Source organism: Stegodyphus dumicola, chromosome 12, assembly GCF_044657685.1.
Source record: "Stegodyphus dumicola isolate Sdum_Otavi_A_Nest chromosome 12, ASM4465768v1".
Classification (NCBI taxonomy): Eukaryota; Metazoa; Arthropoda; class Arachnida; order Araneae; family Eresidae; genus Stegodyphus; species Stegodyphus dumicola.
In genome coordinates, this window is record NC_140779.1 from 125020045 (window position 1) to 125044155 (window position 24111).

Consider the following 24111-nt stretch of genomic DNA (forward strand, 5'->3'; position numbering starts at 1 on the left):
AACCAGTCCATGCATATCATTAAAGCTTCTTTTGATAAACATTAAACATAACAGTAAATGGCAAAAAATAAAAATTATCTAATATAAAGTATAACTGTGTGTGTCAGTAAGATAGAATAAGAAACAGACTGTTGTTTAATGCAATGAATAAGTAAGAATAACAAATAGTTTATAAAATACACACCATAATACGTGTACATCCAATGCACATTAACTTTTTGGAAAATTTTGGAATGTGTATATTGAAATCACTTGTGAAATGTAGAGTTGCCAACTCTCCCGATTTAGGCGGGAGACTCCCGATTTTCGACCGCTCTCCCGCCAATCCGATTTACAATATATTTCTCCCGACTTTTTCTCACGAATCTTTTAATTTTTCTGGGGGCTTCATAGTTCGTGCTGGTCTTTTCTGTACAGAATTTCCATGACTATCATTTCCAGGTTCTTCATTTATTTGTGGATACTCGGTTGGCTTTTCCAATGAATTGTTATCATCGTGTTCATCATCACTGTTGGATGGCAAAATTTTCTCAGCTTCTTCATCTGTTGTATTATCTTCTCTATAGTATCTGTCAGTTATTTCTGAATTATTTACATTTCCATTAGTTTGTTCCTTATAAAAAATAATAAGTTCTTCTAATATTTTATTTTTATCGAATTTTAAATAATTTTCTTTTAGTAAAGGTGATCTATGTTTCTGTTCATCAAATTTTACATCCCTCACTTCTTGAATTTTATTTAGTTCAGGGCTATAAATTTTGTATGCTTTTCTCTTCATGCTATAGCCTATCATAATTCCTTTTTTAGCTTTTAGATCCATCTTTCTATGTTTCTCTCGTCTTATATGAACATATGCTTCACATCCAAATCTTGTAAGATAAGTAATGTTAGGCTTGCGTTCTTTATATAGTTCATGTGGTGTAAACCTTTTATCATTTTTGTGACTCCTGTTATTCACATGTACAGCTACCTTAACGCTTTCAGACCAAAATTTTATCGGTAATTCTGCATCAATTAACATAGTTCTAGCAGATTCAATTATAGTACGATTAAAACCTTCAGCTTTTTCGTTACTTTCCAGAGTATAAGGCGTTGTAAGTTCATGTTTAATTCCCATTTTTTCAAAAAAAAAAACTTATATTTTTAGCTAAAAACTCACTACCATTATCACTACGAATTCTTTTTAGTTTGTTTCCTGTATGTCTTTCTACTTGAATGATAAGTTTGATTAGAGCTTCTCAAGTTTCACTCTTCTTCTCAATTGTTATCACAAATATGAAATTACTGTAATCATCTACCACTGTTAAAAAATAACAGCTTCCATCTATTGATTTCTTAATTGGTCCAACTAAATCTATGTGCCATAATTCTAAAATATCTTCAGATTGCTTAAATTTCACACTTTTATAAGATGTTTGTGTTATTTTACCTAATGTATAAGGTTGACAATTGTTTTCAGAAATTTTTACATTTTCTAACCCAATGACCGATGAGTGTTTTTTCATTTCTATCAGCCTTTGATAATTTATATGACCTAGTCTCTGATGCCATAGTACATCATTAACATAACTAATTTTAGCTTCTTCAACAATATTTCCTTCAACTTCAAATTTATTTCCATTTCTGTTAGCTATATATAGAATGTTTCCCTGTTTATGATCACTTCTGCTTTATTCTTGATAAAAATTACTTTTAAATCATGATCTACAATTTTTGATACTGACAGCAGATTTTCCCTTAAATTCGGTACTTGCAGAACATTTTCTATCAGTTCTTATTTCTATCAGTTTGCATTTTAATGTTACCAATACAACTCTATTTGATCATGGCCCCTTTTTCAGCCGTCATTATTTGTCGTTCTTCATCTTTAAAATGAGTAAATATTTCTTTATTAGTTGCCATGTGAGATGTGGCTCCTGAATCAATAATCCATTTAATTTTTCTATTCTGTTGTTCATTTATTTTATTCTTTCCATCATTTCTATCTTGATTAAGATATGTGCTTTCTATTTTCTTAGGTACTTCAAATAAGCATGTAGCTGATTCATATTCTCTTTCCTTGACATTCTATAAGTTTTATTTGTTACATTTCTCTGCTGTCGGTGTTTTTGTTTAGTTTTCATTTTACATTCAGTTGATTTGTGGCCGAATTTTCCACAGCAAAAGCATTTTATAATATTATTATTATTTCGACATTCTTTTATTAATTGTCCTAATTTTCCACAATTAAAGCATCTTCTTTCATATTTCGATTTTATCCAGTTTTCTTTTGCCTTAGAACTTACTTCTATTTCTTTTCCTCTTTGTTTATTTTTTCCTTCTGTTTCTTTTAAAGCTTGTCTAATTGAAGCTAGATCTTTCTCTTTATTGCTTTTAATAATTTTAACATCAAATTCCTTTCTAAGTCCTTCTAGTATGAAGTAAATTAATTCTTTATCTCTTATTTCATCTCCAACTTGAATACTTTTACTTTAGAATTACAGCTCTATTCATATAATCATCTACTGATTCATTTTGAGTCATTTTCAGTTGAACTAATTCTATTCTACATTTGATTTGAATATCTTCTGTTCTTGCTGTGGGCCCACCAGCAGCCGAGCAGTAAAGTCGCTGAACACTGGTAGTTCGGTCCGAGGTTCGAATCCCGCGAACGGGCTGGCTGCATGGGCGTTTTCGTGGTTTTCCCCATGTGTAACATGTATACGAGCCAGTTTCCCTTAGAAAGTTCTCCACGAAGGCATCCCTCCTCTTAGGCAGATAGCCCTAGTGTGCTTTGCCATAATTAAATACACCAAATGAATGAAATGTCTGTTCTTGCCGCCATTTCATTTTTGATTTTTTCCCATAACTTCTTTGCGTTCTTTTCATTCGCATGTTTTAACGCTTGTGGAGCTGTCATAGTTTGATTCATTATATTTCTTGCTATCGCGTTATTATCATCCCATATTTCCCAAGTTTTTATTTCATTTTCGAAATTAACATCATCCTTTTTATATGGTTTTGGTGGTTCATCAGCTTCTATCATACTTCTCCATATTTTTAAACTTTTTAATTCACTTTCAATTCTGTTGGCCCAAATAAAATAATTATCATCACTTAATTTTTCTGTATGACTCAAATTTATCATATTATATGCCGTATTTTCTGATTTATATTCACTAATTATAATACAAGTCTAATTTTTCTCTTAGAGAAATTGGCGATTTTGTTAAGCCTAAACAACATTAATGTTCTGAAAGTTATAATGAAACTCTCAGTCTTCCAGATACATTTTTAACTTATTCATTTTACAATTTACTATCAATGTTGCCAAAATATTAAAACTTAAAATTATGCTTTATAAACAAATACTATCATTTTTTCCCCTAAATCTTTGTAAACATCCTCATATTGATTTAAACTCTTACTAAGCTGCTATTGGAATCGAAGAGCTCGTTCAACATTTGCGTCATATTGCAAAAAATGATACCTAATTTTCTTCCCAATTCAAGTCCTACGCTGATGACTCTAGCTGTGAATGCAGCTGGTACGAATTGGTCTTCGTCATGTTTATTTGTTTCGGGAATCATGTTAACTCATCCTCATTTAGTTCTTCGTCAACCATTTTTTCTTCAATATGTGCTTGAGCTAAATCCTCAAAAACCTTCTCCTCCTATAGTTTGGGCCAATTTAGTGATCTGAGAATATTCATACTCTAATGGAAATCTATCATTCTCATCTTTAGCAGCATCCAGCCATATTGCTTTCTAGCATGTGTTGAGCATTGATTGTTTAATCTGAGTATATGACAGTCCAACACAATCTAAGATTGTAAATTTCTTCCAAGCCATCCATAAGTGTAAGAGATTCATCATTCTCCATTTTTTCTCAAATATACCCAAAGGTTTGTTTGATATACAATGTCATAAAAGTCGGAATTATTACTTGATTCAATGGCTGTAATAAGGAAGTTGTATTTTTTGGGTAAAAAGACAATTTCTATTTTTTGTGTTGTAAATCTTGAAGATCAATAGTCGCATTTTCAATTAAAAGAAGAGTCTTAAAAGGCAATCCCTTTTTACTTAAATAATTTTTGACATCTGGGACAAATATGTTTAGAAACCATTCATTGAACGTTATGGAAGTGACCTATGCTTCGAGATTGTAACACGAATCTTTGGCATTCGGTAGCATTACTAGATGAAGAGTCTGTGCTAGCAGCTAGATGAATATGCGTTTAGACTAACATGGGAACAATGGTTATACCTAAAAAGGGAGAAAATATATATTATAAATAATTCTGCATGAATTAAATGTTTTAAATTAGCTATATTGTGAATTTTTATTTAACTGAATTATATTCAAAAGTTAAAAAAATTAATCTATTGCTTTGTTATTAATATTATTAATCTGTTTCTTAATGTCTTAGTTTATTCATCAGTAGGAGACCAAATAACTTTAAAACATAATTATCTTGTATTTTTTCGAATGGCCATAGGCTAGTAAATGTGTTAAAGTAAAATAACATAAAAATTGCATTTCAAGACTATTGGCCCATTTGGGCTAATAAATTCATCTCTAATTTCTATGATGCTAACTATTTTCTTGATCCATTGAGTATTTCTGTAAGAAAAGAGTATGTATTAATGTTATTATAATTCATATTGTAGTTTTTACAATTGCTGAACAGTATTCTTTACAAATTCTTCTGTTTAAACGAATTATAATATAATACTGTGTAATTTAGGCCAGGCAGGATGTTAGACTCCCTGTCGTTTCAAAACCTGGTGGCGTAGGAGGTGATGTGAGGATCCAGAGGAGACACCACCGATGTCCCCTCGAGTTGGGACTGAGACACAAAATGTGCCTCCAAGGAGCGACCTGGGTAAAATTAATACTTTATTTTAACTTTTTCTTTTTGTACTTTTCATGAACAGCTTTCTTTTATAAGCTAAACGTTTGGAATAGTAATTTTTCCATCTTTTCTCAATAACAAACTCTTTTTAGAAAAGGCCTGGTTAATTTCAAATTGCGTTAATAGGGAATCTTTCATAAACTAGCAACAAGCATTCCAGAATTCCTTTGTTATTAAATTAATTTTGTCCCTTGTGCTGAGAAAGGACTATGATTTGACACAAGATGCTTCCTAACTGCATAAATAAGACATTTTTCTTAAATCCTTTATGAAAGTCTTTTTCTATTGAGTTGAATTGAATTTATGAATTTTTGTGGAATTTTTGCATGCTAAAAACAGACTTTTTTGTTTTACATGATGCTAAATTTGACTTTTGAGTGCCATTTTTTTTTAATACAGTTGCAAAATGTATTGCAACTGTATTCAGGGACTACTGTAGTTCTCTAGGAAAAACGATTTGACGATTTAAATGAGCATCTGAGATGCTGCAATTTCTTCTTGGTCTATGATATCTAAAATAAATAAAATAACAGCATTGGAAATTTTTGCAGATTTTATGTCCTTCTAGGAAAGTGAATTTTTATATTATACTGATATATGACATGCTTTTATAAGATGGTAATGTTCTTTTCCATGTAAAGTCATTAAAAATGGGAATCTAAAATATTTTTTGTTTTATGGAAGAATTACTTTTTCCAATATCTACAATTAAAATAATTTTGCAGATTATTTTTCTTTGACTGAAACATGTTTACTACGGGTTGAGAAGTGAATAGAGTGTTTATATCAAACATTTAACTTTATAGAAGTTTGAAAGTGATTTCAAATATCAATACTGCTTATATTTCCTTTCAAAGAAAAACCTTTAGCTGTCCCCATTAAATTTTAAAATATTTGCCAGAAACAAGAATACTGCTTGCACTGATTAAGAAAAAGCAGAGCTTTTTGCCAACTCTCTCAAAAATCAGTTCAAGCCAAACGTTTTTCCAGCTAACAACCCTCTGGATCAAGAAATTACGAACTTCATGACTGATGGGATTTCCTCCCCAAAGAATATCACACTTTACCTCTCCACCTGAAGACCTCATGCAGCTCATTAAGCTAGATAAATTAATTACTAATATATTTCCACATATTTGCTTTAATTCCCACATCTAATGATGAACTTGCAAATCAGTCATTTGCCTGATCCATATGGCAAGCCGCCACTGCCTGTCACTTACGATATCTGATAAGAAAAATCAAACATTTATTTAAGAAATTAAAATTTTGTATTATTTCATGTTTCCATTAAAGTAGGGGTTTTCAACGTTTCACGCCTGAGAGCCACATGGATAAATTCATAAAGATCCGCGGGCCACGTGTCTGACAAAAAAATAGTGTAGTCTGAAAATTTATAAAAAAGGGAGCTTTGTTTTGTAAGACTATAACTCATTCTAGCCAAAGATATAGTGTTACAGATTTGCATATATATATATATATATATGACTTTTTGGAACCAAAACATCAAATGGAAATTGAATTAAAACGTTTTGGAACTTTTTTTTAACTATGAAAAAAAAAGCGTAAAGATGATTGTACGGAACGATGTTACAAAATGCATTTACAATAAAAAAAGAAAACAAATTACATTACTGGCGGGATATGGTAGATACTTTAGTTTTAAAGTAAAATTTGACGTTGTTTTTGCTTGATTAGAGCTTCAATATCCGGTTTAATCTGTCTTGCTGAGTTTCCTCCAAATGTCTGTTTGTCAGCCGTGTTCTTGTTTTCGATTTTAGGATTTTAATTTTACTACAGAGCTGTTCACATATGTAGGTACTGCCAAAGAAAGAAGACAAGAAGTGTGTATGTTTACGAATTCCCTGGATACTTGTCTTCGGTCACGTACTTCGAATAAAAATTAATTAGTGTAGGATTTTCAAGAAACTTGTGTTTTACTGCAGTCACACTCTAAATCTATAAATTCTAATTGAAGTTCAGGTGAAACACTTGCAACGTCTACTGAAAATGGTAAGGAGAACAATCTAATTTCATTTTTACGAAAATCACAAAATCTGCTTTTGAATTGAAATTTGAAATGCATTGTACATAATTATTTGTATTCCACGCTGTAGAGTTCTTTGCACACTCCACCAATTTTAGAAAAGTGAGTGGGATTCTTATTTAACTATTGACTTTCCCAGAGGATTAATTTTGTATTAAAAGCTTTTTACAATATAACAAAGATTATGAACAAGTAGATCTTTTAATTAAGACGCAATAAGACGTCGAACAAATATAGTAGACGATACTTTTACCCTGTTTGAAGGTAATAAAGATGATTTAAATAAAGTTCTTTCAACAATGAATTCCATTGATCCTGCTATTCAATTCACTTTTGAACTTGAGACTTGAAAATCTCTTCCGTTTCTCGACACTCTAGTCACGCAAAACACATCCATCTTCAGTACTACGGTTTACTGAAGCCTTCCACCTCACTTCAAATCATGTCATCCGACTAAACAAAAGTTAGCTTCATTTTATTCCTATGTTTTCCGGGCTCTTCAAGTTTGCTCCTCCAAACTATCCTTTGATGAAGAACTAAATTATTTAAAAGCGATAGCTATTGACAGGAGCTTTTCACCTAACATTATTAATGAAGCAGTTAAAAACTTCTCATCTCAACACACAAAAAAGCCCATTCTTGTTTTAGGAGATTATAAAAATTCCGTTGCCATTCCCTTCTTTCCATCAATTGGCTATAAGGTTGCACGTATTTTGCAGAAAATTGACTTTCGGGTCATTTATTCTCCGATCAATAAAATTCCGAGTTCTTTACTCAAGGATCCCATTCCGGATATGAATTCCTGGGGTATTTATAGGATTCCTTGCCAGTTTGGTTTAAATTACATCGCCCAAACTAAGAGAGCCTTAAAATTTCGCGTTAAAGAACATGAGGCATATGTTAGGAAGAAGGAAACACAGAAGTCTTCTGTTGCCCAACATTGTTGGTATGAAAATCACAATTTAAATGTTTCTGCTGCCAAAATTATTCAAAAAGCATCTTCCATTGGTGAACTGGATTTTCTAGAGGCATTTCACATTAAAAAAATCTTTCTGTTCTAGTTAATGACCCTGATTCCAATCCACATGCCTTCAGCCTTTAAAGAAATTATGTTTTAGTTCTGGTTTCTTCAACAGATGGCGCCAGTAGCTTGTTTCTTGTCCTGGCTTTTCTTGTCTTATGTTTTCATTATATCTTATATCGTTCATTTGCTCTTTTGCAGCTGAATATGATGGTTCGGTAAAACCATCGAAACTAGTCCTGCGATATTTGAAAATATAACGCTGATTTTCGTTGTTTGACTTCTAAATTAATATAGGTAGATCTTTTCCCTGTAAGCGGTAGTTCATATCATTGAGATGACCTGCAATGTCTGCAAGAAATGCAAAGTCTCTCAACCATATCTCATCACTGAACTCGTGAATAGAGTTTCCTTTAGATTCCATGAATTGTTGAATTTCGCTCTTCAAACAAAACAGACGCTGAAGCATCTTTCTTCAAGAGTGGACAAGATCAAACAAGAGTGGCCTCAACCAAGGTACTTCCACATAATACACAACATCACCATATTCAGCTTCCAAATCAATCAAGAACTGTTCAAATTACCTGTGATTAAGTCCTCTAGACCGAATGAAATTAACCACTTTTACAACAACACTCATCACATTGTTCAAAGTTTGAGAATAACTTCTTGCACAAATTTTCTTGAAGAATGATGCAGTGGAAAATCATCATAGTATTATTTCCACTAGCCTTCATATGAGATATGAGTAATGTTCTTAATTTCATTTTGTCTCCAGTCATAGATGTAGCACCATCCGTGGTTATAGCAGATATATTACCGAAGTCAACATTACATTTATCCAAAGTTTGTGTCAGACTGGAATATAAATCCATTCCTCGTATTGTACTTTTAAGTGCAACAACTCTGGCTTATTCCTCTACTATTGTGAAGTCTCTATCAACGCAACGAATAAAAATGGTTACTTGTGCAATATCTAAATTGTTGCATCTGTCGATTCATCTATCGCTACAGAATAAGACTCAAATTTTTTGCATTTACATTTTAATTTTCTGAATATATCTCTTGCGAGATCCTATATGCGCTTGGCTACTGTCACACCAGACAAGCTAATATTCGATATGACTCGAAAGCCAAAGTACATCAACTGCACTCTGAAGACATTCTTTTGAAATTCTCCATAAGAAAATGGTTTTCCACCCTTAGCAATTTTTCTGCTATTACGTAACTAACACGAACACTATTTTCATATTCTTTATTCGCTGTGGTGAAGAAAGACTGCTGAAAATTTAGTTTTGATTTTAATTCACTCACCTTATCACTTCGAAAATGACCTTCCAGTGCAGAATGTGTCTCACTGTGCTTAGTATCATATCTCTTAATGTTGTATTCCTTCATCACAGATACACTGCCGTTGCAAATAAGGCAAACTGCCTAAAATTCGTCATTTTCAGAAAATTTTACCTCAAATAATATGAGGCATGTCAATAAAATGTTTTAAATATCAAGAATAGGAGGGATTTTTTTTTACGAGAAAAAGCTGACAAGGCAAGTTTTCTTGAAATCAAAAATTCTTCAATGTTTCTTCAAATTCAAATGTGGGGCCACTAAAACACCTTCAGCGGGCTACGGGTTGAAGAACCCTACATTAAAGTAATGGCAACAACATCGAGTTAATTTGCTGACTTGTTTGACATTTTATACATAAAACATTATAATAAATTCAGCGGCAATGATTAGACCCCATAAAATTTGAGTTACTTTCGAAGTTTGAGAAAATAATGAATTAATGTTCATTTCGATTGAAGTGGTTGCCATTTGTATGAGGTTTATTATGCTGAAAGCCAGCTTTGAACTGCGACCGCAATGGTTAAGTGTGGAGCCATATTTCTGTGACCCTTCACATGCGCATCGCGATTGCACTAATACCTGCTCTACTATTTCTTTGGTTATTTCAACGTTCATCTGGAATCTCTCCGCTTAGTTTTGTACAATAACTTATAGGAATAACTATTCATGCTCGATTCAAAACTGTTCGATAATTTTCTAAAATGTTTCAAAATTTATCTTTGTATGTCTGAAAACGGACGACATTCGCATTTTCAGACTTGTCTTTAACAGAGACGATTTCAACGAGGAATATCTTCTATACTTCAAAATCTCCTTATAAGTTGGCTGTGATTCGTATAATATATATGCGTTCCAATGCAAAACACAACGAAAGACCATATTAGTCTATGAAAGTCAATATTACGTAAAATGAAATAAAAAAATTACAGTATTCAGCATTAGTAACAATTATTATGTCACTGGAAACTGCATATGTGTGCCGACAATAAAATAATCACCAGTATATGAGGCGAATGAAGAAATATGGTGAAGTGAAAAGTGGAAAAAAGGTTAAAAGCAGTAAGAAAAAAAATTCAAAGGTTTCAGATTTTAAATTAATTAAAAATTTAATTGCGTTAAATTACTTTTTTAACGTTTTCCTTATTTTTTAAATATCATGTTCTTTGTATTCAAACCATGAAACTCAGTTCAACAGCAATATCACAAAATAATTTTTAAATGAGTATATCTTTAGAAATTCCGATACAGAGTCTCATGCCCTGGAGATAAAAATGTTTTTCTTTCGCACAGTGTTGCCACTACTTGCTTCAAATCGTTTAGTGTTTTGGTCAATAACACGTTGAAGTGTTTCTGAACAAGAAATTGATAATAAAACAAATTTCAAATTCAAACTAGGGCTTCCACATGCCCATATTCTATGGAAGATTACGTTATTCCAAATTTCAATGGCTTTAGGTTACGCTATTTTACAGTGCGAGGAATATACATACATTTATGCAGATTCTTCACTATTTAATTTCTTTAAATATAATATAGGGCGATAATATTGGGTGGGAACAATTTGAAAAGTGATTCGCCGTTTATAGTTTTTAACGCCAAATGCCCATGTACTTTAAGTTTACATTTCTCAGCTTTAAAATAATACTTTTATTCTATTTGGGTCTTTCAAGATGACGTATTTATCTGTTTTGGAAAATTTCAAGATGCAACATTATTTGACACATCTTTTCAAATCAAGAAAGTATCTCTGCCCTGAATGCTGTTGATGTGTAGTTGTGAAGAATATCCAGTTGCGTTGATAATATTGTATGATACTTCAGTATTCCTTTCTGCAATGGCAATGAAATTCAAGTACTTATTTAACGTTCAAAATTGCATTTCTTGTCAATTTTTTGTCAGCAGTGTATTATACAAGCAAATAAATATTTACTTAATTATATGTAGTTGAAGAAAGTCTGTCGAAGAGAAACCTTTATTTACAATGTATTGATTATACATTACGGTTGCAAGTAATGAGGTTTTCTATTCGTTCAATTTATATCTTTAAGACAAAAATATACCCACTGGCAAAATGATTTGTGTAACATAATATGTATATTATTTGATTACGACAAAGCATGCATGGGTTGTCTGCCTAAGGGGAAATGTCTTCTTGGAAGGAGTTTTAAGGGAAACTAGCTAGTATATTCCTTAAACAGTAGACAAATCATGAAAACGCCGATGCAATCAGCCCGTCTGTCTAGAATCGAGCTCAGGTCGAAGTACCAGTGTTCAGCATCATTATTGCACGGCTGCTCATAGGTCAATGTAGCTGGATAACACAACAACTCTGTTTTCACACCATCTATATATATAAAGAAGAAAATTTGTGCGTTTCTCACCAAACTTTCTACAATTGTTTTCTGGGTCTTGCAAAGGTCGACCACCACTTTTTTCCAAAATGAAGTAGCTAAAATCAGAGATATTAATTAAAAACTTGGGAAAATGATAATTTTCGCCCTAATATTTCCGAGTGGCAACCCTCTCGCAATCAAATCCTAGAGATTATTAATAAAAAATTTCTAAGTTTGACAATGAAATAAAAATAGAATTGCCAAACATTAAATACATTATTCCCGATTCCAAAAATCCGTGGTAAGTCATTTCGACTGGTCCCATCTTCTTTCGAATTTAATCAGCTGACATACTAATTAGAAACTCTGAAAGCGCTGATTTTCGCACACATTTTTCCGAGTGGCAACAGTCTCGAGCTTTGGAGATAAAAATGCTTTATTTCGAAGTGTTGCTACCGCTCGCTTTCAAATCATGGAGTTTTTTAATAAAAATTTGTAAGTTTTACAAAATCTATACATATAAAGAAGAATGTATGTTTGTTTGTTCATGTTATTAATTTCTGATGAATAAAGGTCAAGATTTTGCCACATTTAATCAACTAAAATTAATTATAGGTGAAATATTGAATGGAAATTAAGCTTTTAGGACTATTTGATAAGAAAAACAAAAATCATTCAAAACTGCGTGCCATTGTTGCTGATATAATGAAACAGAATTAGCTTATTTTTCTATCGAAAATTTTTATGTGGGTTCCATATCGCATCAGACTGAAAAATGTATGAATGTGAATTGTACTTTTTTTTATCGTTTTTAGAGAAGGATTATAGCGGTATTACAGATCTGTGCTGTTAGAGGCATTGCTCTCAATCCAACTTGTACTTCCGCTAATCTCAAAATAAATTTGCAAGTTTTATTCTTTTGAAACTAGTTGAATTTTATCTGCAATCCACGTTTACATGGAAACTTTGAAAGAGAAATTAAAGGGCCTGTTTTATACCTTGATGCAGATATAAGGATACTGCACATAGCAGGTAATTCTCAGTAATCTGAAATACTTCCACAATGGATCTTTGAGAATTTTCCTAATTAAATACCAAAGGACCAACGATATAAATTTCCAAGCACCTACTATCTTAAATATCGTTTCATTCCACGCGCTTTACCAGCTCATATCAAGTGAGATGTAATTAGTACTTTGACACATACGTGATTATACTGAGTTTCTGCTGTTGAGTTCTAGAGCCAAGTGAACCTGAATAAGAGTTAGGGGGGGAAATGCTTAATGTTGTAACAATTCTGAGGAAACATTTATGTGGAACAAAATTTAAAAGAGTATAAACAAACATGACACTCAGAGAGCAACTCTAAATTATTATTAGGTCCCAGGCAAAATTTCTGTATATGGAACATGAGTCGTTTTCTTAGAAATGTTTCTACTGTTGGCTTTTTCGGAGGGAAGGAGAGTTTCGAGTTACTTGAGGGTTTTGGTTAGTTAAACGAGACAGTCCGAATTTCAATGTGCTACCTGTTATTAAATGATTTAGCTTAAAGAGCTATTTTGAGCTGTGATTTACATGGTTATTGGATGAATGCTTAAACTTTCTAAAAAATCTTTTTAGTATCATAATTATAATACCTGAGACATGTTGTTCTGTATAAAGGAAAAACGGTGACAGATATCAGCGATAGAAAACTAACAGCAAAGTGATTTGTTGAGGCACTTGTGTTGAAAGCGACCTCTGTTATTTATAAAAAGAATGATTATCCTATCTTAACGTTGAGCTTCTATTCAGAAAACTATGAGATTTCTTTTCTACCTTATTTTCTATTACGTGATATCAGATATTTAGAAGAGATCTGTTTGGCAAAATATACTTTAACAAAAAAAAAATTTCTTCCATCAATCTCAATAGTGGCTTCTTTGGACCTTGCACGAAAGAGACTGAGTGGGCCGGACTTGTGTTCTTCACATCTCGGAAGAATATCATGTGATGTACCAACAATTTACGTTGTGTGGTATTAGCGTTTCATAATACAGCCAAACCCCAAAACACACGCCAAAATAATAGTAATACATATTTATCTTGTGAGTAAAATTGAGAAGACTTGGACTGTTGATGCTTTAAAAATGAATTAGGTATAAAAGATTAGGCATTAAAAATTGTTTGCTGTATTATTTTATAATTATTTATCTAGTTATTCGAATTTTTCAGTTTTTAGCATTTGAAATCATTTGTATACTTTGTTTCAGAAATTTCTTGCAAATATTTCTGAAGAAGTAAGGATTCTGAAACTGAATTAATTTCATGTAACGGTTATATTAAAAAACGAAAGATGATAAGAAGCAATACTTTTTTAGTTTAATTAATTAACTGCTGGAAAACACAAACTGCAATCATTATTCCAGCTCCAATAAAAGTAAAATATAATTATCAAAATAAAATATTCTAGCAACGATAATAACGATAAGTCATATAAATAATTAAATATATAACTTCAACTCTTTGAACAAGATTTGTATCTGTGATTGTAATCTTATCCAAAGATTTGTAATTTTTGAATAAGATGTAAATTTTCAGAGGCCGGACTCATGTTAATTTTTAATGGTAATCAAAGTAATGTGAAAGTGGACTAAAAGGCAATAAAATTTTAAAATATCTCCCAAATCTGTATACAGGAGGACTGGACTGGTTCTGTTAATTGGCAAGAAAACTTGATCATGCTTTTATTGTCGCAGATAATTTAAATATAATTCTAAAAAAGCTTTCCTTCCATGCAAATGTTATTTCTTGCTTGGTGTTATTTATAACAAAAGTGCTTTTATTGGGTTACAAACTTTTCCATTTGTGCATTGTTTTGTTGTTAACATATGATATATGCACACCTTTCTTCTTGCTTGTTTATACTATAGATATAGCGCAACTTTTATAAATTATGACAGCAAATATTGTAAGAATGTAAAATAATAAAAGAAGTGTTATTTCAGCCCCCTCAAAAAAGGAAAATGCATACTTAGCAATATTTTACCCTTTATTAAACTTTACAACTCAGTACATCATACATAATTAGAATAATCATCCTACATAATTAGAACAGTCTTTGAGTTGTAAGCGTCTTATTAATAATGGAGGTAAACCCAGTTGAAAGGCATCTCTTTCTACATTCTGAAGTCTTTTCCTGATACTAATGTAACACAAGTTTTCCAGCGTATGACACTGCTTGGATTTATCATTTATATATATAAGCATCTTAATGCTTTCTTCATTTCCAGAGATTATCAAATTATTTCTCCAATTCTGTGTGCATAATTTAGCACCAGCAATTATAAGTAAATCCACAAATCTCTGGCTACCTCTTCTACATGCATAGAACAATGGGGTAAAACCATACTCATCACGCCTGTCGATTTCAGCTCCAGAAATGAGCAATTTTCGCACTAAAATTTCTTGTTTTTCGATAACTGCCAAGTGAAGAACAGTACTACCCAACCTAGTGGCATTAACGTCACATCCCCGTTCTATGAAGAGCGTAAATAAATCTGCATATGAATATTTTTCACTACCTGAATTTATTTCGTCGAAAGCAGATCTGAATACAACAAACATCAATAATGTTGTTCCGATATCATCGGTGAGGTGAATCTGAAAAAAGAAAAAGTTTAGAACTTTGTAAAAGGGAAAATATTTTAATAATAAAAAAATTACAAAAGCATACAAAAATAATTGATAAACAATAAAGTCATAAAAATGTCTATTTTTCATCTGAAGAAAATCCACAGCTGTCAACAATGAAATCTCAAAAACTGGAGATTTTTGTAACGTGATTGAAAACCAGTAGAGTTAGCATCTATGAAAACCCTAAATATGAGCAATCTCTATGCAAGATATACAGAAAAATGTGGTTGAATATTTCCCCAACTGAATTAAATAAAAAAAACAAATGCATGTCCAGTAATTAACAATATGGATACAAAGCATTATTAGAAATTCCTTTTCGTCAAGAAAATAATGCATTTATTTATTAAAGCACAGAATTTTTCTAACAAAACACCTAATAGTTGTAACATTTTTGACCCTTAAAAGAAATTTCACTGCTGAAAATGCAGCTGTGAAATGAATTGCTTAATTTCTAACTTAATTTGGACCTCACCATCGTTACTGAGATTTTCCAGGTACTTTTTTTTTCCCCTCGATTTTGTACTAAAATTGGAGGAAATTGTATATGTCTCAAATGAAGAATTTCAAAGTAAAGAAAAATGAAGTTAAAGAATGAGAGGGGCGTTCTAAAATACAATTTTGAAAAATAAAAATGATAATATAAAATTAAATTCAGTAGGTAGGCAAGCATATAATAAAAAAAAGACATGTAAATTTTATTATTATCCTCAGTATTGTAACATGAATGGCATTTCACATCAAGAACAAAATATTTTAACACTAGTATATGTGTCTGTCACAGCTCTGTTATTATATGATACATGCAAACAGTTAGAACTGGATAAACCATTTAGCAAAATAAGCATATTTTTAGGGCAACAAGGAAATGGTCATTAGGAACAAAACGTCGTTAGAAACTCGAGGAAAGGATGTACTTTTAAAGGAAAGGATGCAGTAAAACTGGCATAAAAAAAAATTTATGCCAGTTTTACTGTGGATTGAACCAAGACCAAGAAAGAAGAAATGGGGGGGGGGGGAGAAGTAAATGTATATGAGGCTTAGTCTAAATCTGGGTCTACATATTTTATATATACAGTATGTATATATAAAATAATAATAATCTTCATAATATGCACATGGAAATGTAAATTTTAAAATTTAGTTTAATTAAATATTTATTTTATAAGGCAAATGGATAATTTTAAGAAAAAAATTGAAAATTATTTTGAGTTTTCTTTTTCTGTGTGACAAGTGAAATATCTGTTAAGAATCTATGATAATTATTTAGGAAGATCAAATTAGATTCAACATTTCAAACCTAACAATTTTTATTTCATCTTCACCTCCAAACTACACACGTGCACCATCGCGCGCTCGACGACTGACTCTCTCCTTGAGAATCTTGGGATAGAATTTTGTGGTCTGTAATTATATGCTGCCATCTCTCAGCTGTTCTGGGGTTAAATTGGTATGATATTTTTTTAGACTTTTTCAAATAAGATAAACCACAACAAGAGTATCCCCCCAGTGAACAAGCGAAGTGAAAGAACGACAGTATTTACACATACATAGCATAAACAAAAGGGAATTGGGATGCTGGGTTGTGTCAGTTGCTGAAATCACTTACATACATGAAATTAAATAAAAGTAGAAAACAAAATAAAGTAATACAGGTTAAATCTAATTGACATGAATAAATGAAAATAAAGGTTTTTCAGTTCTGAAATTTGTAGAGAATAATTGTGATATGATGAACATTGAAAATCGAGTAACTCAAGAGTAATTATGATCAAGTTAACCAATTTCTGTGATGAGTCTCTTGCTAAATTTCACAATTCATCCAGATTTTGTGGTTTTGGAATTGTTGACAGAGTTTCCAGTAGTATTTCCTGGGACTTTAGGTTCATGCTCGTGAGGAATTTGTTGTATTTCATCATTATACATGAATGCAGGTTTCACTCTGTCTAGGGAAACATTGCTTTGCCTAACATTTATGGATATTTTTATAACTTTGTCGCTTCGACTTATGACTTTGTGGGGACCTGTATATGGTTGAGTGAGCGGTGGTGTTATTTTGTCCACACGAAGGAAAACATGTGTACACTTTTGCAATTCTGGGTGCACAAAGATTCTTGTTTGGTGATTTTGGTTGGGAAATGGCTTTAACTGCTGCATTTGTGCCTGGAGTTTCTGCACATACTCATAAGATGGAGTTGTATTTTGGGCACTTTGGGAAAATAAATCTGCTGGAAGTCTTAGTGAAGTTCCATACACAAGATCAGCACTTGATGCTTGTATGTCTGTTTTAACAGCAGCTCGAATGCCAAGGAGAACTGTTGGTAATGATTCAGTCCATCTTGGGTTTTCATGGGCTTTTAAAGAATTTTTCAAGACTCTGTGAAAACGTTCTACTAAGCCATTTGCTTGGGGATGAAAGGCTGTAGTACGAATTCTTCTTGTTCCCATAATTTGTGTGAGCTCACTGAACAGAGGTGACTCAAACTGGCGACCCTGATCTGTGGTGATGGTAGATGGGCATCCAAAGCGGGATATCCATCCTTCGAACAAGGCTCTGCATGCTGTTGCTGCTGTCATATCAGCGATGGGTATCACTTCAGGCCATCTGGTGAACCTGTCGATGATGGTGAGGCAGTACATTTTGCCCTCTGAAGGAGGCAAGGGTCCGATTAAATCCACATGCAGATGAGAAAATCGTGCGTCTGGTGTAGCAAATGTACCCAGAGGTGTTTTTGTGTGTTTGTGAACTTTGGATCGCTGGCATGCATCACAACTTTTTACCCAGTCTTTAATATTCTTTTTCATATTGGGCCAAACATAGCGAGCAGAAATTAATTTGCAAGATCCTGTTGTTCCTGGATGCGAGAGGTTCTGAAAATGGTCAAACACTATTTTACGAAAAGATGCTGGCACAATAGGTCTTGGAATTCCGGTTGATACATCACAGATGAGTTCTGTTGCTGACACTGGGCTGGGCATGGACTTTATTTCTAGTGAATGATTGCTGTTTTGCAGATTTTGTAAATCATCAGCTTTCTGAGCGTGACTAAAGGCTTCAAAATCAAGAAATGAGGAATTTGAGATGTTGTTTATCTCAATTCTGGATAATGCATCTGCAACGCTATTATTAACACCACTGGTATGACGAATGTCAGTGCTAAACTGAGAAATGAAATCAAGTCGACGCCATTGGCGCGGACTGCACTTCTCTGAATTTTGCTTAAAGGCGTAGATAAGAGGCTTTTGATCAGTGAAAATGATAAAGTTCCGACCTTCGAGCATGTGCCGGAATCTCTTCACCGCAGTGTAAATGGCCAATAGTTCTCGATCATAGGTGGAGAATTTTTGTTGACTGTTGGTGAGCTTAACAGAGAAGAATGCAATCGGTTCCCAGTTGGTTGTGTTGAGTTGCATCAAGGAACCATCAACTGCCAGGTCACTGGCATCAACCCAAACACTAAGTTTGGCTCCTGGAATTGGGTGACGAAGAAGAGTTGCGGTAGCTAGTGAATTTTTGGCATCTGTAAATGCCTGTTCGCTAGCCTCAGACCATTGAAGTGTTTCTTTGGGATCGTTTTGTTTAGGTTTTCTGCTCTTTTTATTATTTTTGATACCTTCTGAAAATTTATTTAAGGGTGCTAATATGTGTGCTGCTCTAGGAACGAAACGTCTATAGAAATTGAATAGACCTAAGAAGCGTCTTAATTGAATTATGGTAGTAGGTTTAGGAAAATTCAAAATACAGTCTACTCTATCTTTCAGGGGTTCTGTTCCTTCTTCAGATACTTTGACACCTAAGAAATTTATTGAGGAAACACCAAAAACACACTTAGAAGGTTTAAGGCTAAGGCCATAATTTTGCAATCTTTCAAAAAGTATTCTTAGATGCGAGATATGCTCTTCCTCAGATTTAGATGCTACTAATATATCGTCTACGAATGCATAAACAAATTTTAAATCTCGAGTAACTTCATCGATGAATCTTTGGAATGTGGCTGCAGCGTTACATAGGCCAAATTGCATGCGACAGCTTTCAAATAAGCCGAAGGGGGTGATTATAGCACTTTTGTGGATATCATCAGGATGTATAGGGATTTGATGATAGGCTTTAATTAAATCAAGGTACGAGAAAATTTTGCAGCCATGTAGTTCAGAAGTAAAATCTAAGATATTAGGAATGTTATAATTATCTTTTATTGTTTGTGCATTGAGGGCTCTGTAATCTCCTACAGGACGCCATTCCGTGCTGTCCTTTTTAGGGACCATATGCAAAGGTGATGCGTAGTTACTTTTTGAAGGACGAATGTGGCCTAATTCTATCATATTTTGGAATTCTTCTTTGGCGATTCGTAGGCGGTCTGGGGCAAGACGTCGTGCTTTAGCAGTGACGGGAGGTCCTGTGGTTTGGATGTGATGCACTACTGTGTGCTTAATTTCTTGGTCAGCACGGGGTGGTTTTGTGATTTCTGGAAATTTTAATAATTTATGGTATATACTGTCGCCAGATACTGTCTTTATTGAATGTATTGCACTAACTCGTAAACTGCATTTAGAGCCAAGATTAGTGTTACCGTCGATTAATCTTTTTGTGTGGAGGTTAGGCATCAAGTTGAAATTATACAAAAAATCTGCACCAATAATAGGGGTTGAAACACTGCCGACAAGAAAGGTCCATCTGAATATGCGTCTTAAACCTAAGTCTAAGGAGAGATTTTGGCTAGTGTAGACGGAAATTGGTGTAGTGTTTGCTGCTGAAAGGGTCATTTGGATGCGATTTCGCCTTTGCAATGCTGTTGCTGGAATTATAGATACGTCAGAACCCGTGTCGATGAGGAAGTTGACATTTGTGCGCGCATCTCTAACAAAAAGGCGACGAGAATTGGAGGGCAAGGCTGTAGTCGCCGCTATGCCTCGCCTGGGCCGTTTTTTGAAAATTTACAGGGCGGGGTACACTTTATAGCTCTCTCACCAAATTTAAGGTGGTACCAACAGGTATCAAACTTGTTTTTATTTTGAGAGGGGCTGCGTTCTCTTTAGCCGCGATATTTATTCTGACTACGAGTGCGGCGACGATCACGCGAGATATTATCGATTCTTACGTGCAATTTTTTTATCTCTGCGAGTAAACGTTCTTCAATGGAATCTGAAATATTAGCAGAACAAATATTTGTGGCACTTACCGCTACAGGAGATGGTGATACATCGATGACACGATCCGCAACTTCCGCAGCTTTATCCAAGGTTAAAGGCGTGTTCGCTGCGAGTATCGACCTGTACGAAACTCGGGATATGCTGTAAAAACAGTTAGCATTAGTTCATCGGAAATGCTGTATGACTCAGCGCGTCGTCGCATTATGCGTAAGAGTTCACTTGGCCGGCGATCTCCCAACTGTTCGCCGCCGAGGAGTTTTTTCATTTCTTGATGCGTCGATTCTCCGCACCGCTTGATTAGCTCAGTTTTAATGTGATTGTAAGGATCCGTGGAGTTGGGGGCTTTGATTACATCTCTCACAATTGATGCGGCTTCGGCGGGCAGGTGCGAAACAATGTAATTATACTTCGTGCGAGACTCCGATATCGCTTTCGGTGTTCCCAATTCAAATGTTGCTTCGCACATAGTGAACCATAGTGAAGGATCGGCGAAGTTGTACACAGGTATCTTTACTGCTCCGATTATTGCTGTTCCTTCAGTCATTTCCAGTCACGTGGCTAAGTCCCAAGTAATATGTAAAAAAAAAAGAGAATTTTTTTTTTTTTTTTCCGTGCAAATATTAGTTTAAAACAATAACGCTTGGTTGCTGCAAGGCCGGGTCACCATTGTTAAGAATCTATGATAATTATTTAGGAAGATCAAATTAGATTCAACATTTCAAACTTAACAATTTTTATTTCATCTTCACCTCCAAACTACACACGTGCACCATCGCGCGCGTTCGACGACTGACTCTCTCCTTGAGAATCTTGGGATAGAATTTTGTGGTCTGTAATCATGTGCTGCCATCTCTCGGCTGTTCTGGGGTTAAATTGGTATGATATTTTTTTAGACTTTTCCAAATAAGATAAACCACAACATATCTAAAAGAAGTTACTTCATCCTTATACCAAGCATTTTAGGCCACTTTCTGTGGCACATGTTTGCATGATTCCTGAGTTTTGCAGAATTACATAGTTGTTGTAAAGAAAATAAACAAATCATTTAAAAAACAGTGCAATGAATGCAGTAATGTATGAATGGCAACATGTCTTTTGACCAGGTCTGGCACTAGTAGGAATTTATTCACTCAGTGGCTAAATATATTATGCAAATCAGATCATATTCACACTACATACCTAGGAAAGGAAAAAAGTTAATTCCCTTCCAGTCCTACTATTATTTTTTGTAATAAAATATTATAATTGTGTAACCAGTTTTTCATAAATTTCAGATTCACATGCTTCACTAAACCATCTAAAAGACCGAGACAAAATTATTGTCATTCAAAATACAGACAAAATTATGTTTAAACTCCCCCCCCCAATTCACCAGAACTAATACTAAGTTCTGATTTCTTTGCAACAGAACGCTTTTAATTCTGTGTAGGAAATCTTTGCCTTTCTTTTAAAACACTGACAAAATTTATAAAAAAATACCTTTCTGTCAAATTTTTTAAGTCTGGTTTAACCCTTTGCGACACGCATATTTAAAATATATTTTAATCTTTAAAAAAATGCCTTAGAATAAGTCAGATGGACTTACTTAAGTGCCTTTAAGGCTTGAAAAAAATTCTGCGCTTTTATTTTTTACGGTGGAAGGTGGGATACCATTTGTCCCACCATGCAACTAGCACATGTCTTATAGCATATTGGTGTATAGCAGGGAAAAAAAATTATATGTGGAATGAATAAACAAAATAAAGCGTGCATTCTAAAATATTCATAATAAACACACTAAAATGCATTTTGTACTTATTGCATATATGCATGACTTGTAAAATTTTGCATATGCACATTTTGCATGTAGTATATATTTAATATTTTTAAATTTTAGGAACAAAAGAAAATATTTTCTTGAATATTATTTTAAGATTAAAATTTGATACTCGTACATATGATACTAAATAAAATATTAAAATTGGCACTTGATTCAAAAACATTTATATGTGACTAAAATTGAAAAAAAAGTCACTTTCATGAAACTTTGAAAAACATGTTATTTCATTCTTTTGTAAGCATAGAGGCATTTCACATGTTTCACACATGCAAAATGTTCGTCGTTATTCTTTCGATATGCTGCAATATGCACATCTTCTCCTGCTCGTTCTCTTTGGCGTTTTACTTACATTTTTTAGTGTCTTTTCTGGTTGTACGAACGGGTTTTTAGTTTTATTTGAACTGGGGATTTCAGTTTTCTTTTCAGCTCTTTCTTGCCTGCAAGTGCCATTAGACCTTCTGTAACTGAGAGAAGAAAACCTTTCATTGTTTTTACATCATGATCAGGTTCGCGAACAAACTTGAATAAATGTGTTTACTATACTCGCATCTAAAAAGTAAAAAAAAAAAAAAAATCATGTGCCACCATTTCTTGCTTTTGCGGTCTATTTCATATAGTCCTTTCAGTTGATCAATCAGTCGACATATCCCATATTCTTATTGTATGAAATAATGCTGTTTGGGCACAGTACTTTTTTTTTTTTTTTTTTGTCTTTCCATCTCGTTCCTTTCTATTAATTTCTTTCATTTCAGTTGCCTTTTCCAGGCAAGACAGGATGGAAACGGATCTTTTATCCTTCCATTTTATGCAATAAATTGAATCATCGCTAACTGAAAAGTCTATATATCCTCTTGACATAAATTTGTGGGTAGATACTTCCGATTCATATTTACAGTGCCACATGCATAGATGCATCTGTGTCTTTAAAAAGCGAAACAAATTATGACTACTTCCCTTTCTTCTTCAGCAATAACTTCAACCTCAGTTATTCTCTCCTGGATTTCAATTTCATCTGAATCAGAAACTGACATCTGAAGCATTTGAGTCGCAATCAGATGGCAATTCAGCAAAAAGATCCAAAGCTTCCTGAGTTGTTAATTTTTTCCTAGACATTTTAGCACATCAGAGCATACAACGGATGTAAAAGCGCGCGCAATCACGAAAAAAGTAGATGCAAAAAAGAAAAAAAATAATCGTGAGTGCTGCCATCTATTGAGCGGAAACTCAAGTGTGTGGTGGGACAAATTTTAACCCACTTATTTCAACTGCAAAATTAATGTTATAAAATATTGAATACAATTAAGATTTTTGAAAATAAAGTACTTTTGAATATTAAAAAGTATCATACATATCATAAACTGTATACCAAAATTTTTAAAATATTGAAAAATGCGAGATACAGGGATATCACTCTTGTGATCCTATTTTGAATATTTTTTGCTTATAAACTTAAGCCCTGGTATAGTAGTAACATCTACTGAGAAAAATAATAACTAAAATAGATTATTTTTAAAAGATTAGAAAATTTCTAACGGAAATTGCTAACTGAGAAAATAAATATTAATTAGGTGGGGCATATATTGACCCACCATGCCGCAAAGGGTTAAGTAATTTATTATGCATGAATTGCATTCTTATATAATTTTTTAATATTATAAAAGCTAATATAATATAGTACAGTCAAAAGTCGTTAATTCGGACACCCGTAATCCGGAATGATCTATAATCCGGACCTCAAAGCTACAAACTTTCTGCGCATGCGTCGTGTTGACGCATGCGCGTAAGACCTTTACGGCTGCGAATTTGCGTGTGCGCGTGCCC

The 24111-nt window shown here is 33.3% G+C and overlaps 1 long non-coding RNA gene across 1 annotated transcript; it reads right to left on the bottom strand.

Annotated features, from left to right (window-relative positions):
* Window positions 1-14658: 14658 nt before the first annotated feature.
* Window positions 14659-23466, bottom strand: LOC146993761 (uncharacterized). The gene is made up of 2 exons (XR_015038282.1): window positions 20501-23466; window positions 14659-15287 (listed from the first exon to the last, which is right to left on the bottom strand). It is a non-coding gene; the product is annotated as an uncharacterized LOC146993761 (long non-coding RNA).
* Window positions 23467-24111: the final 645 nt, after the last annotated feature.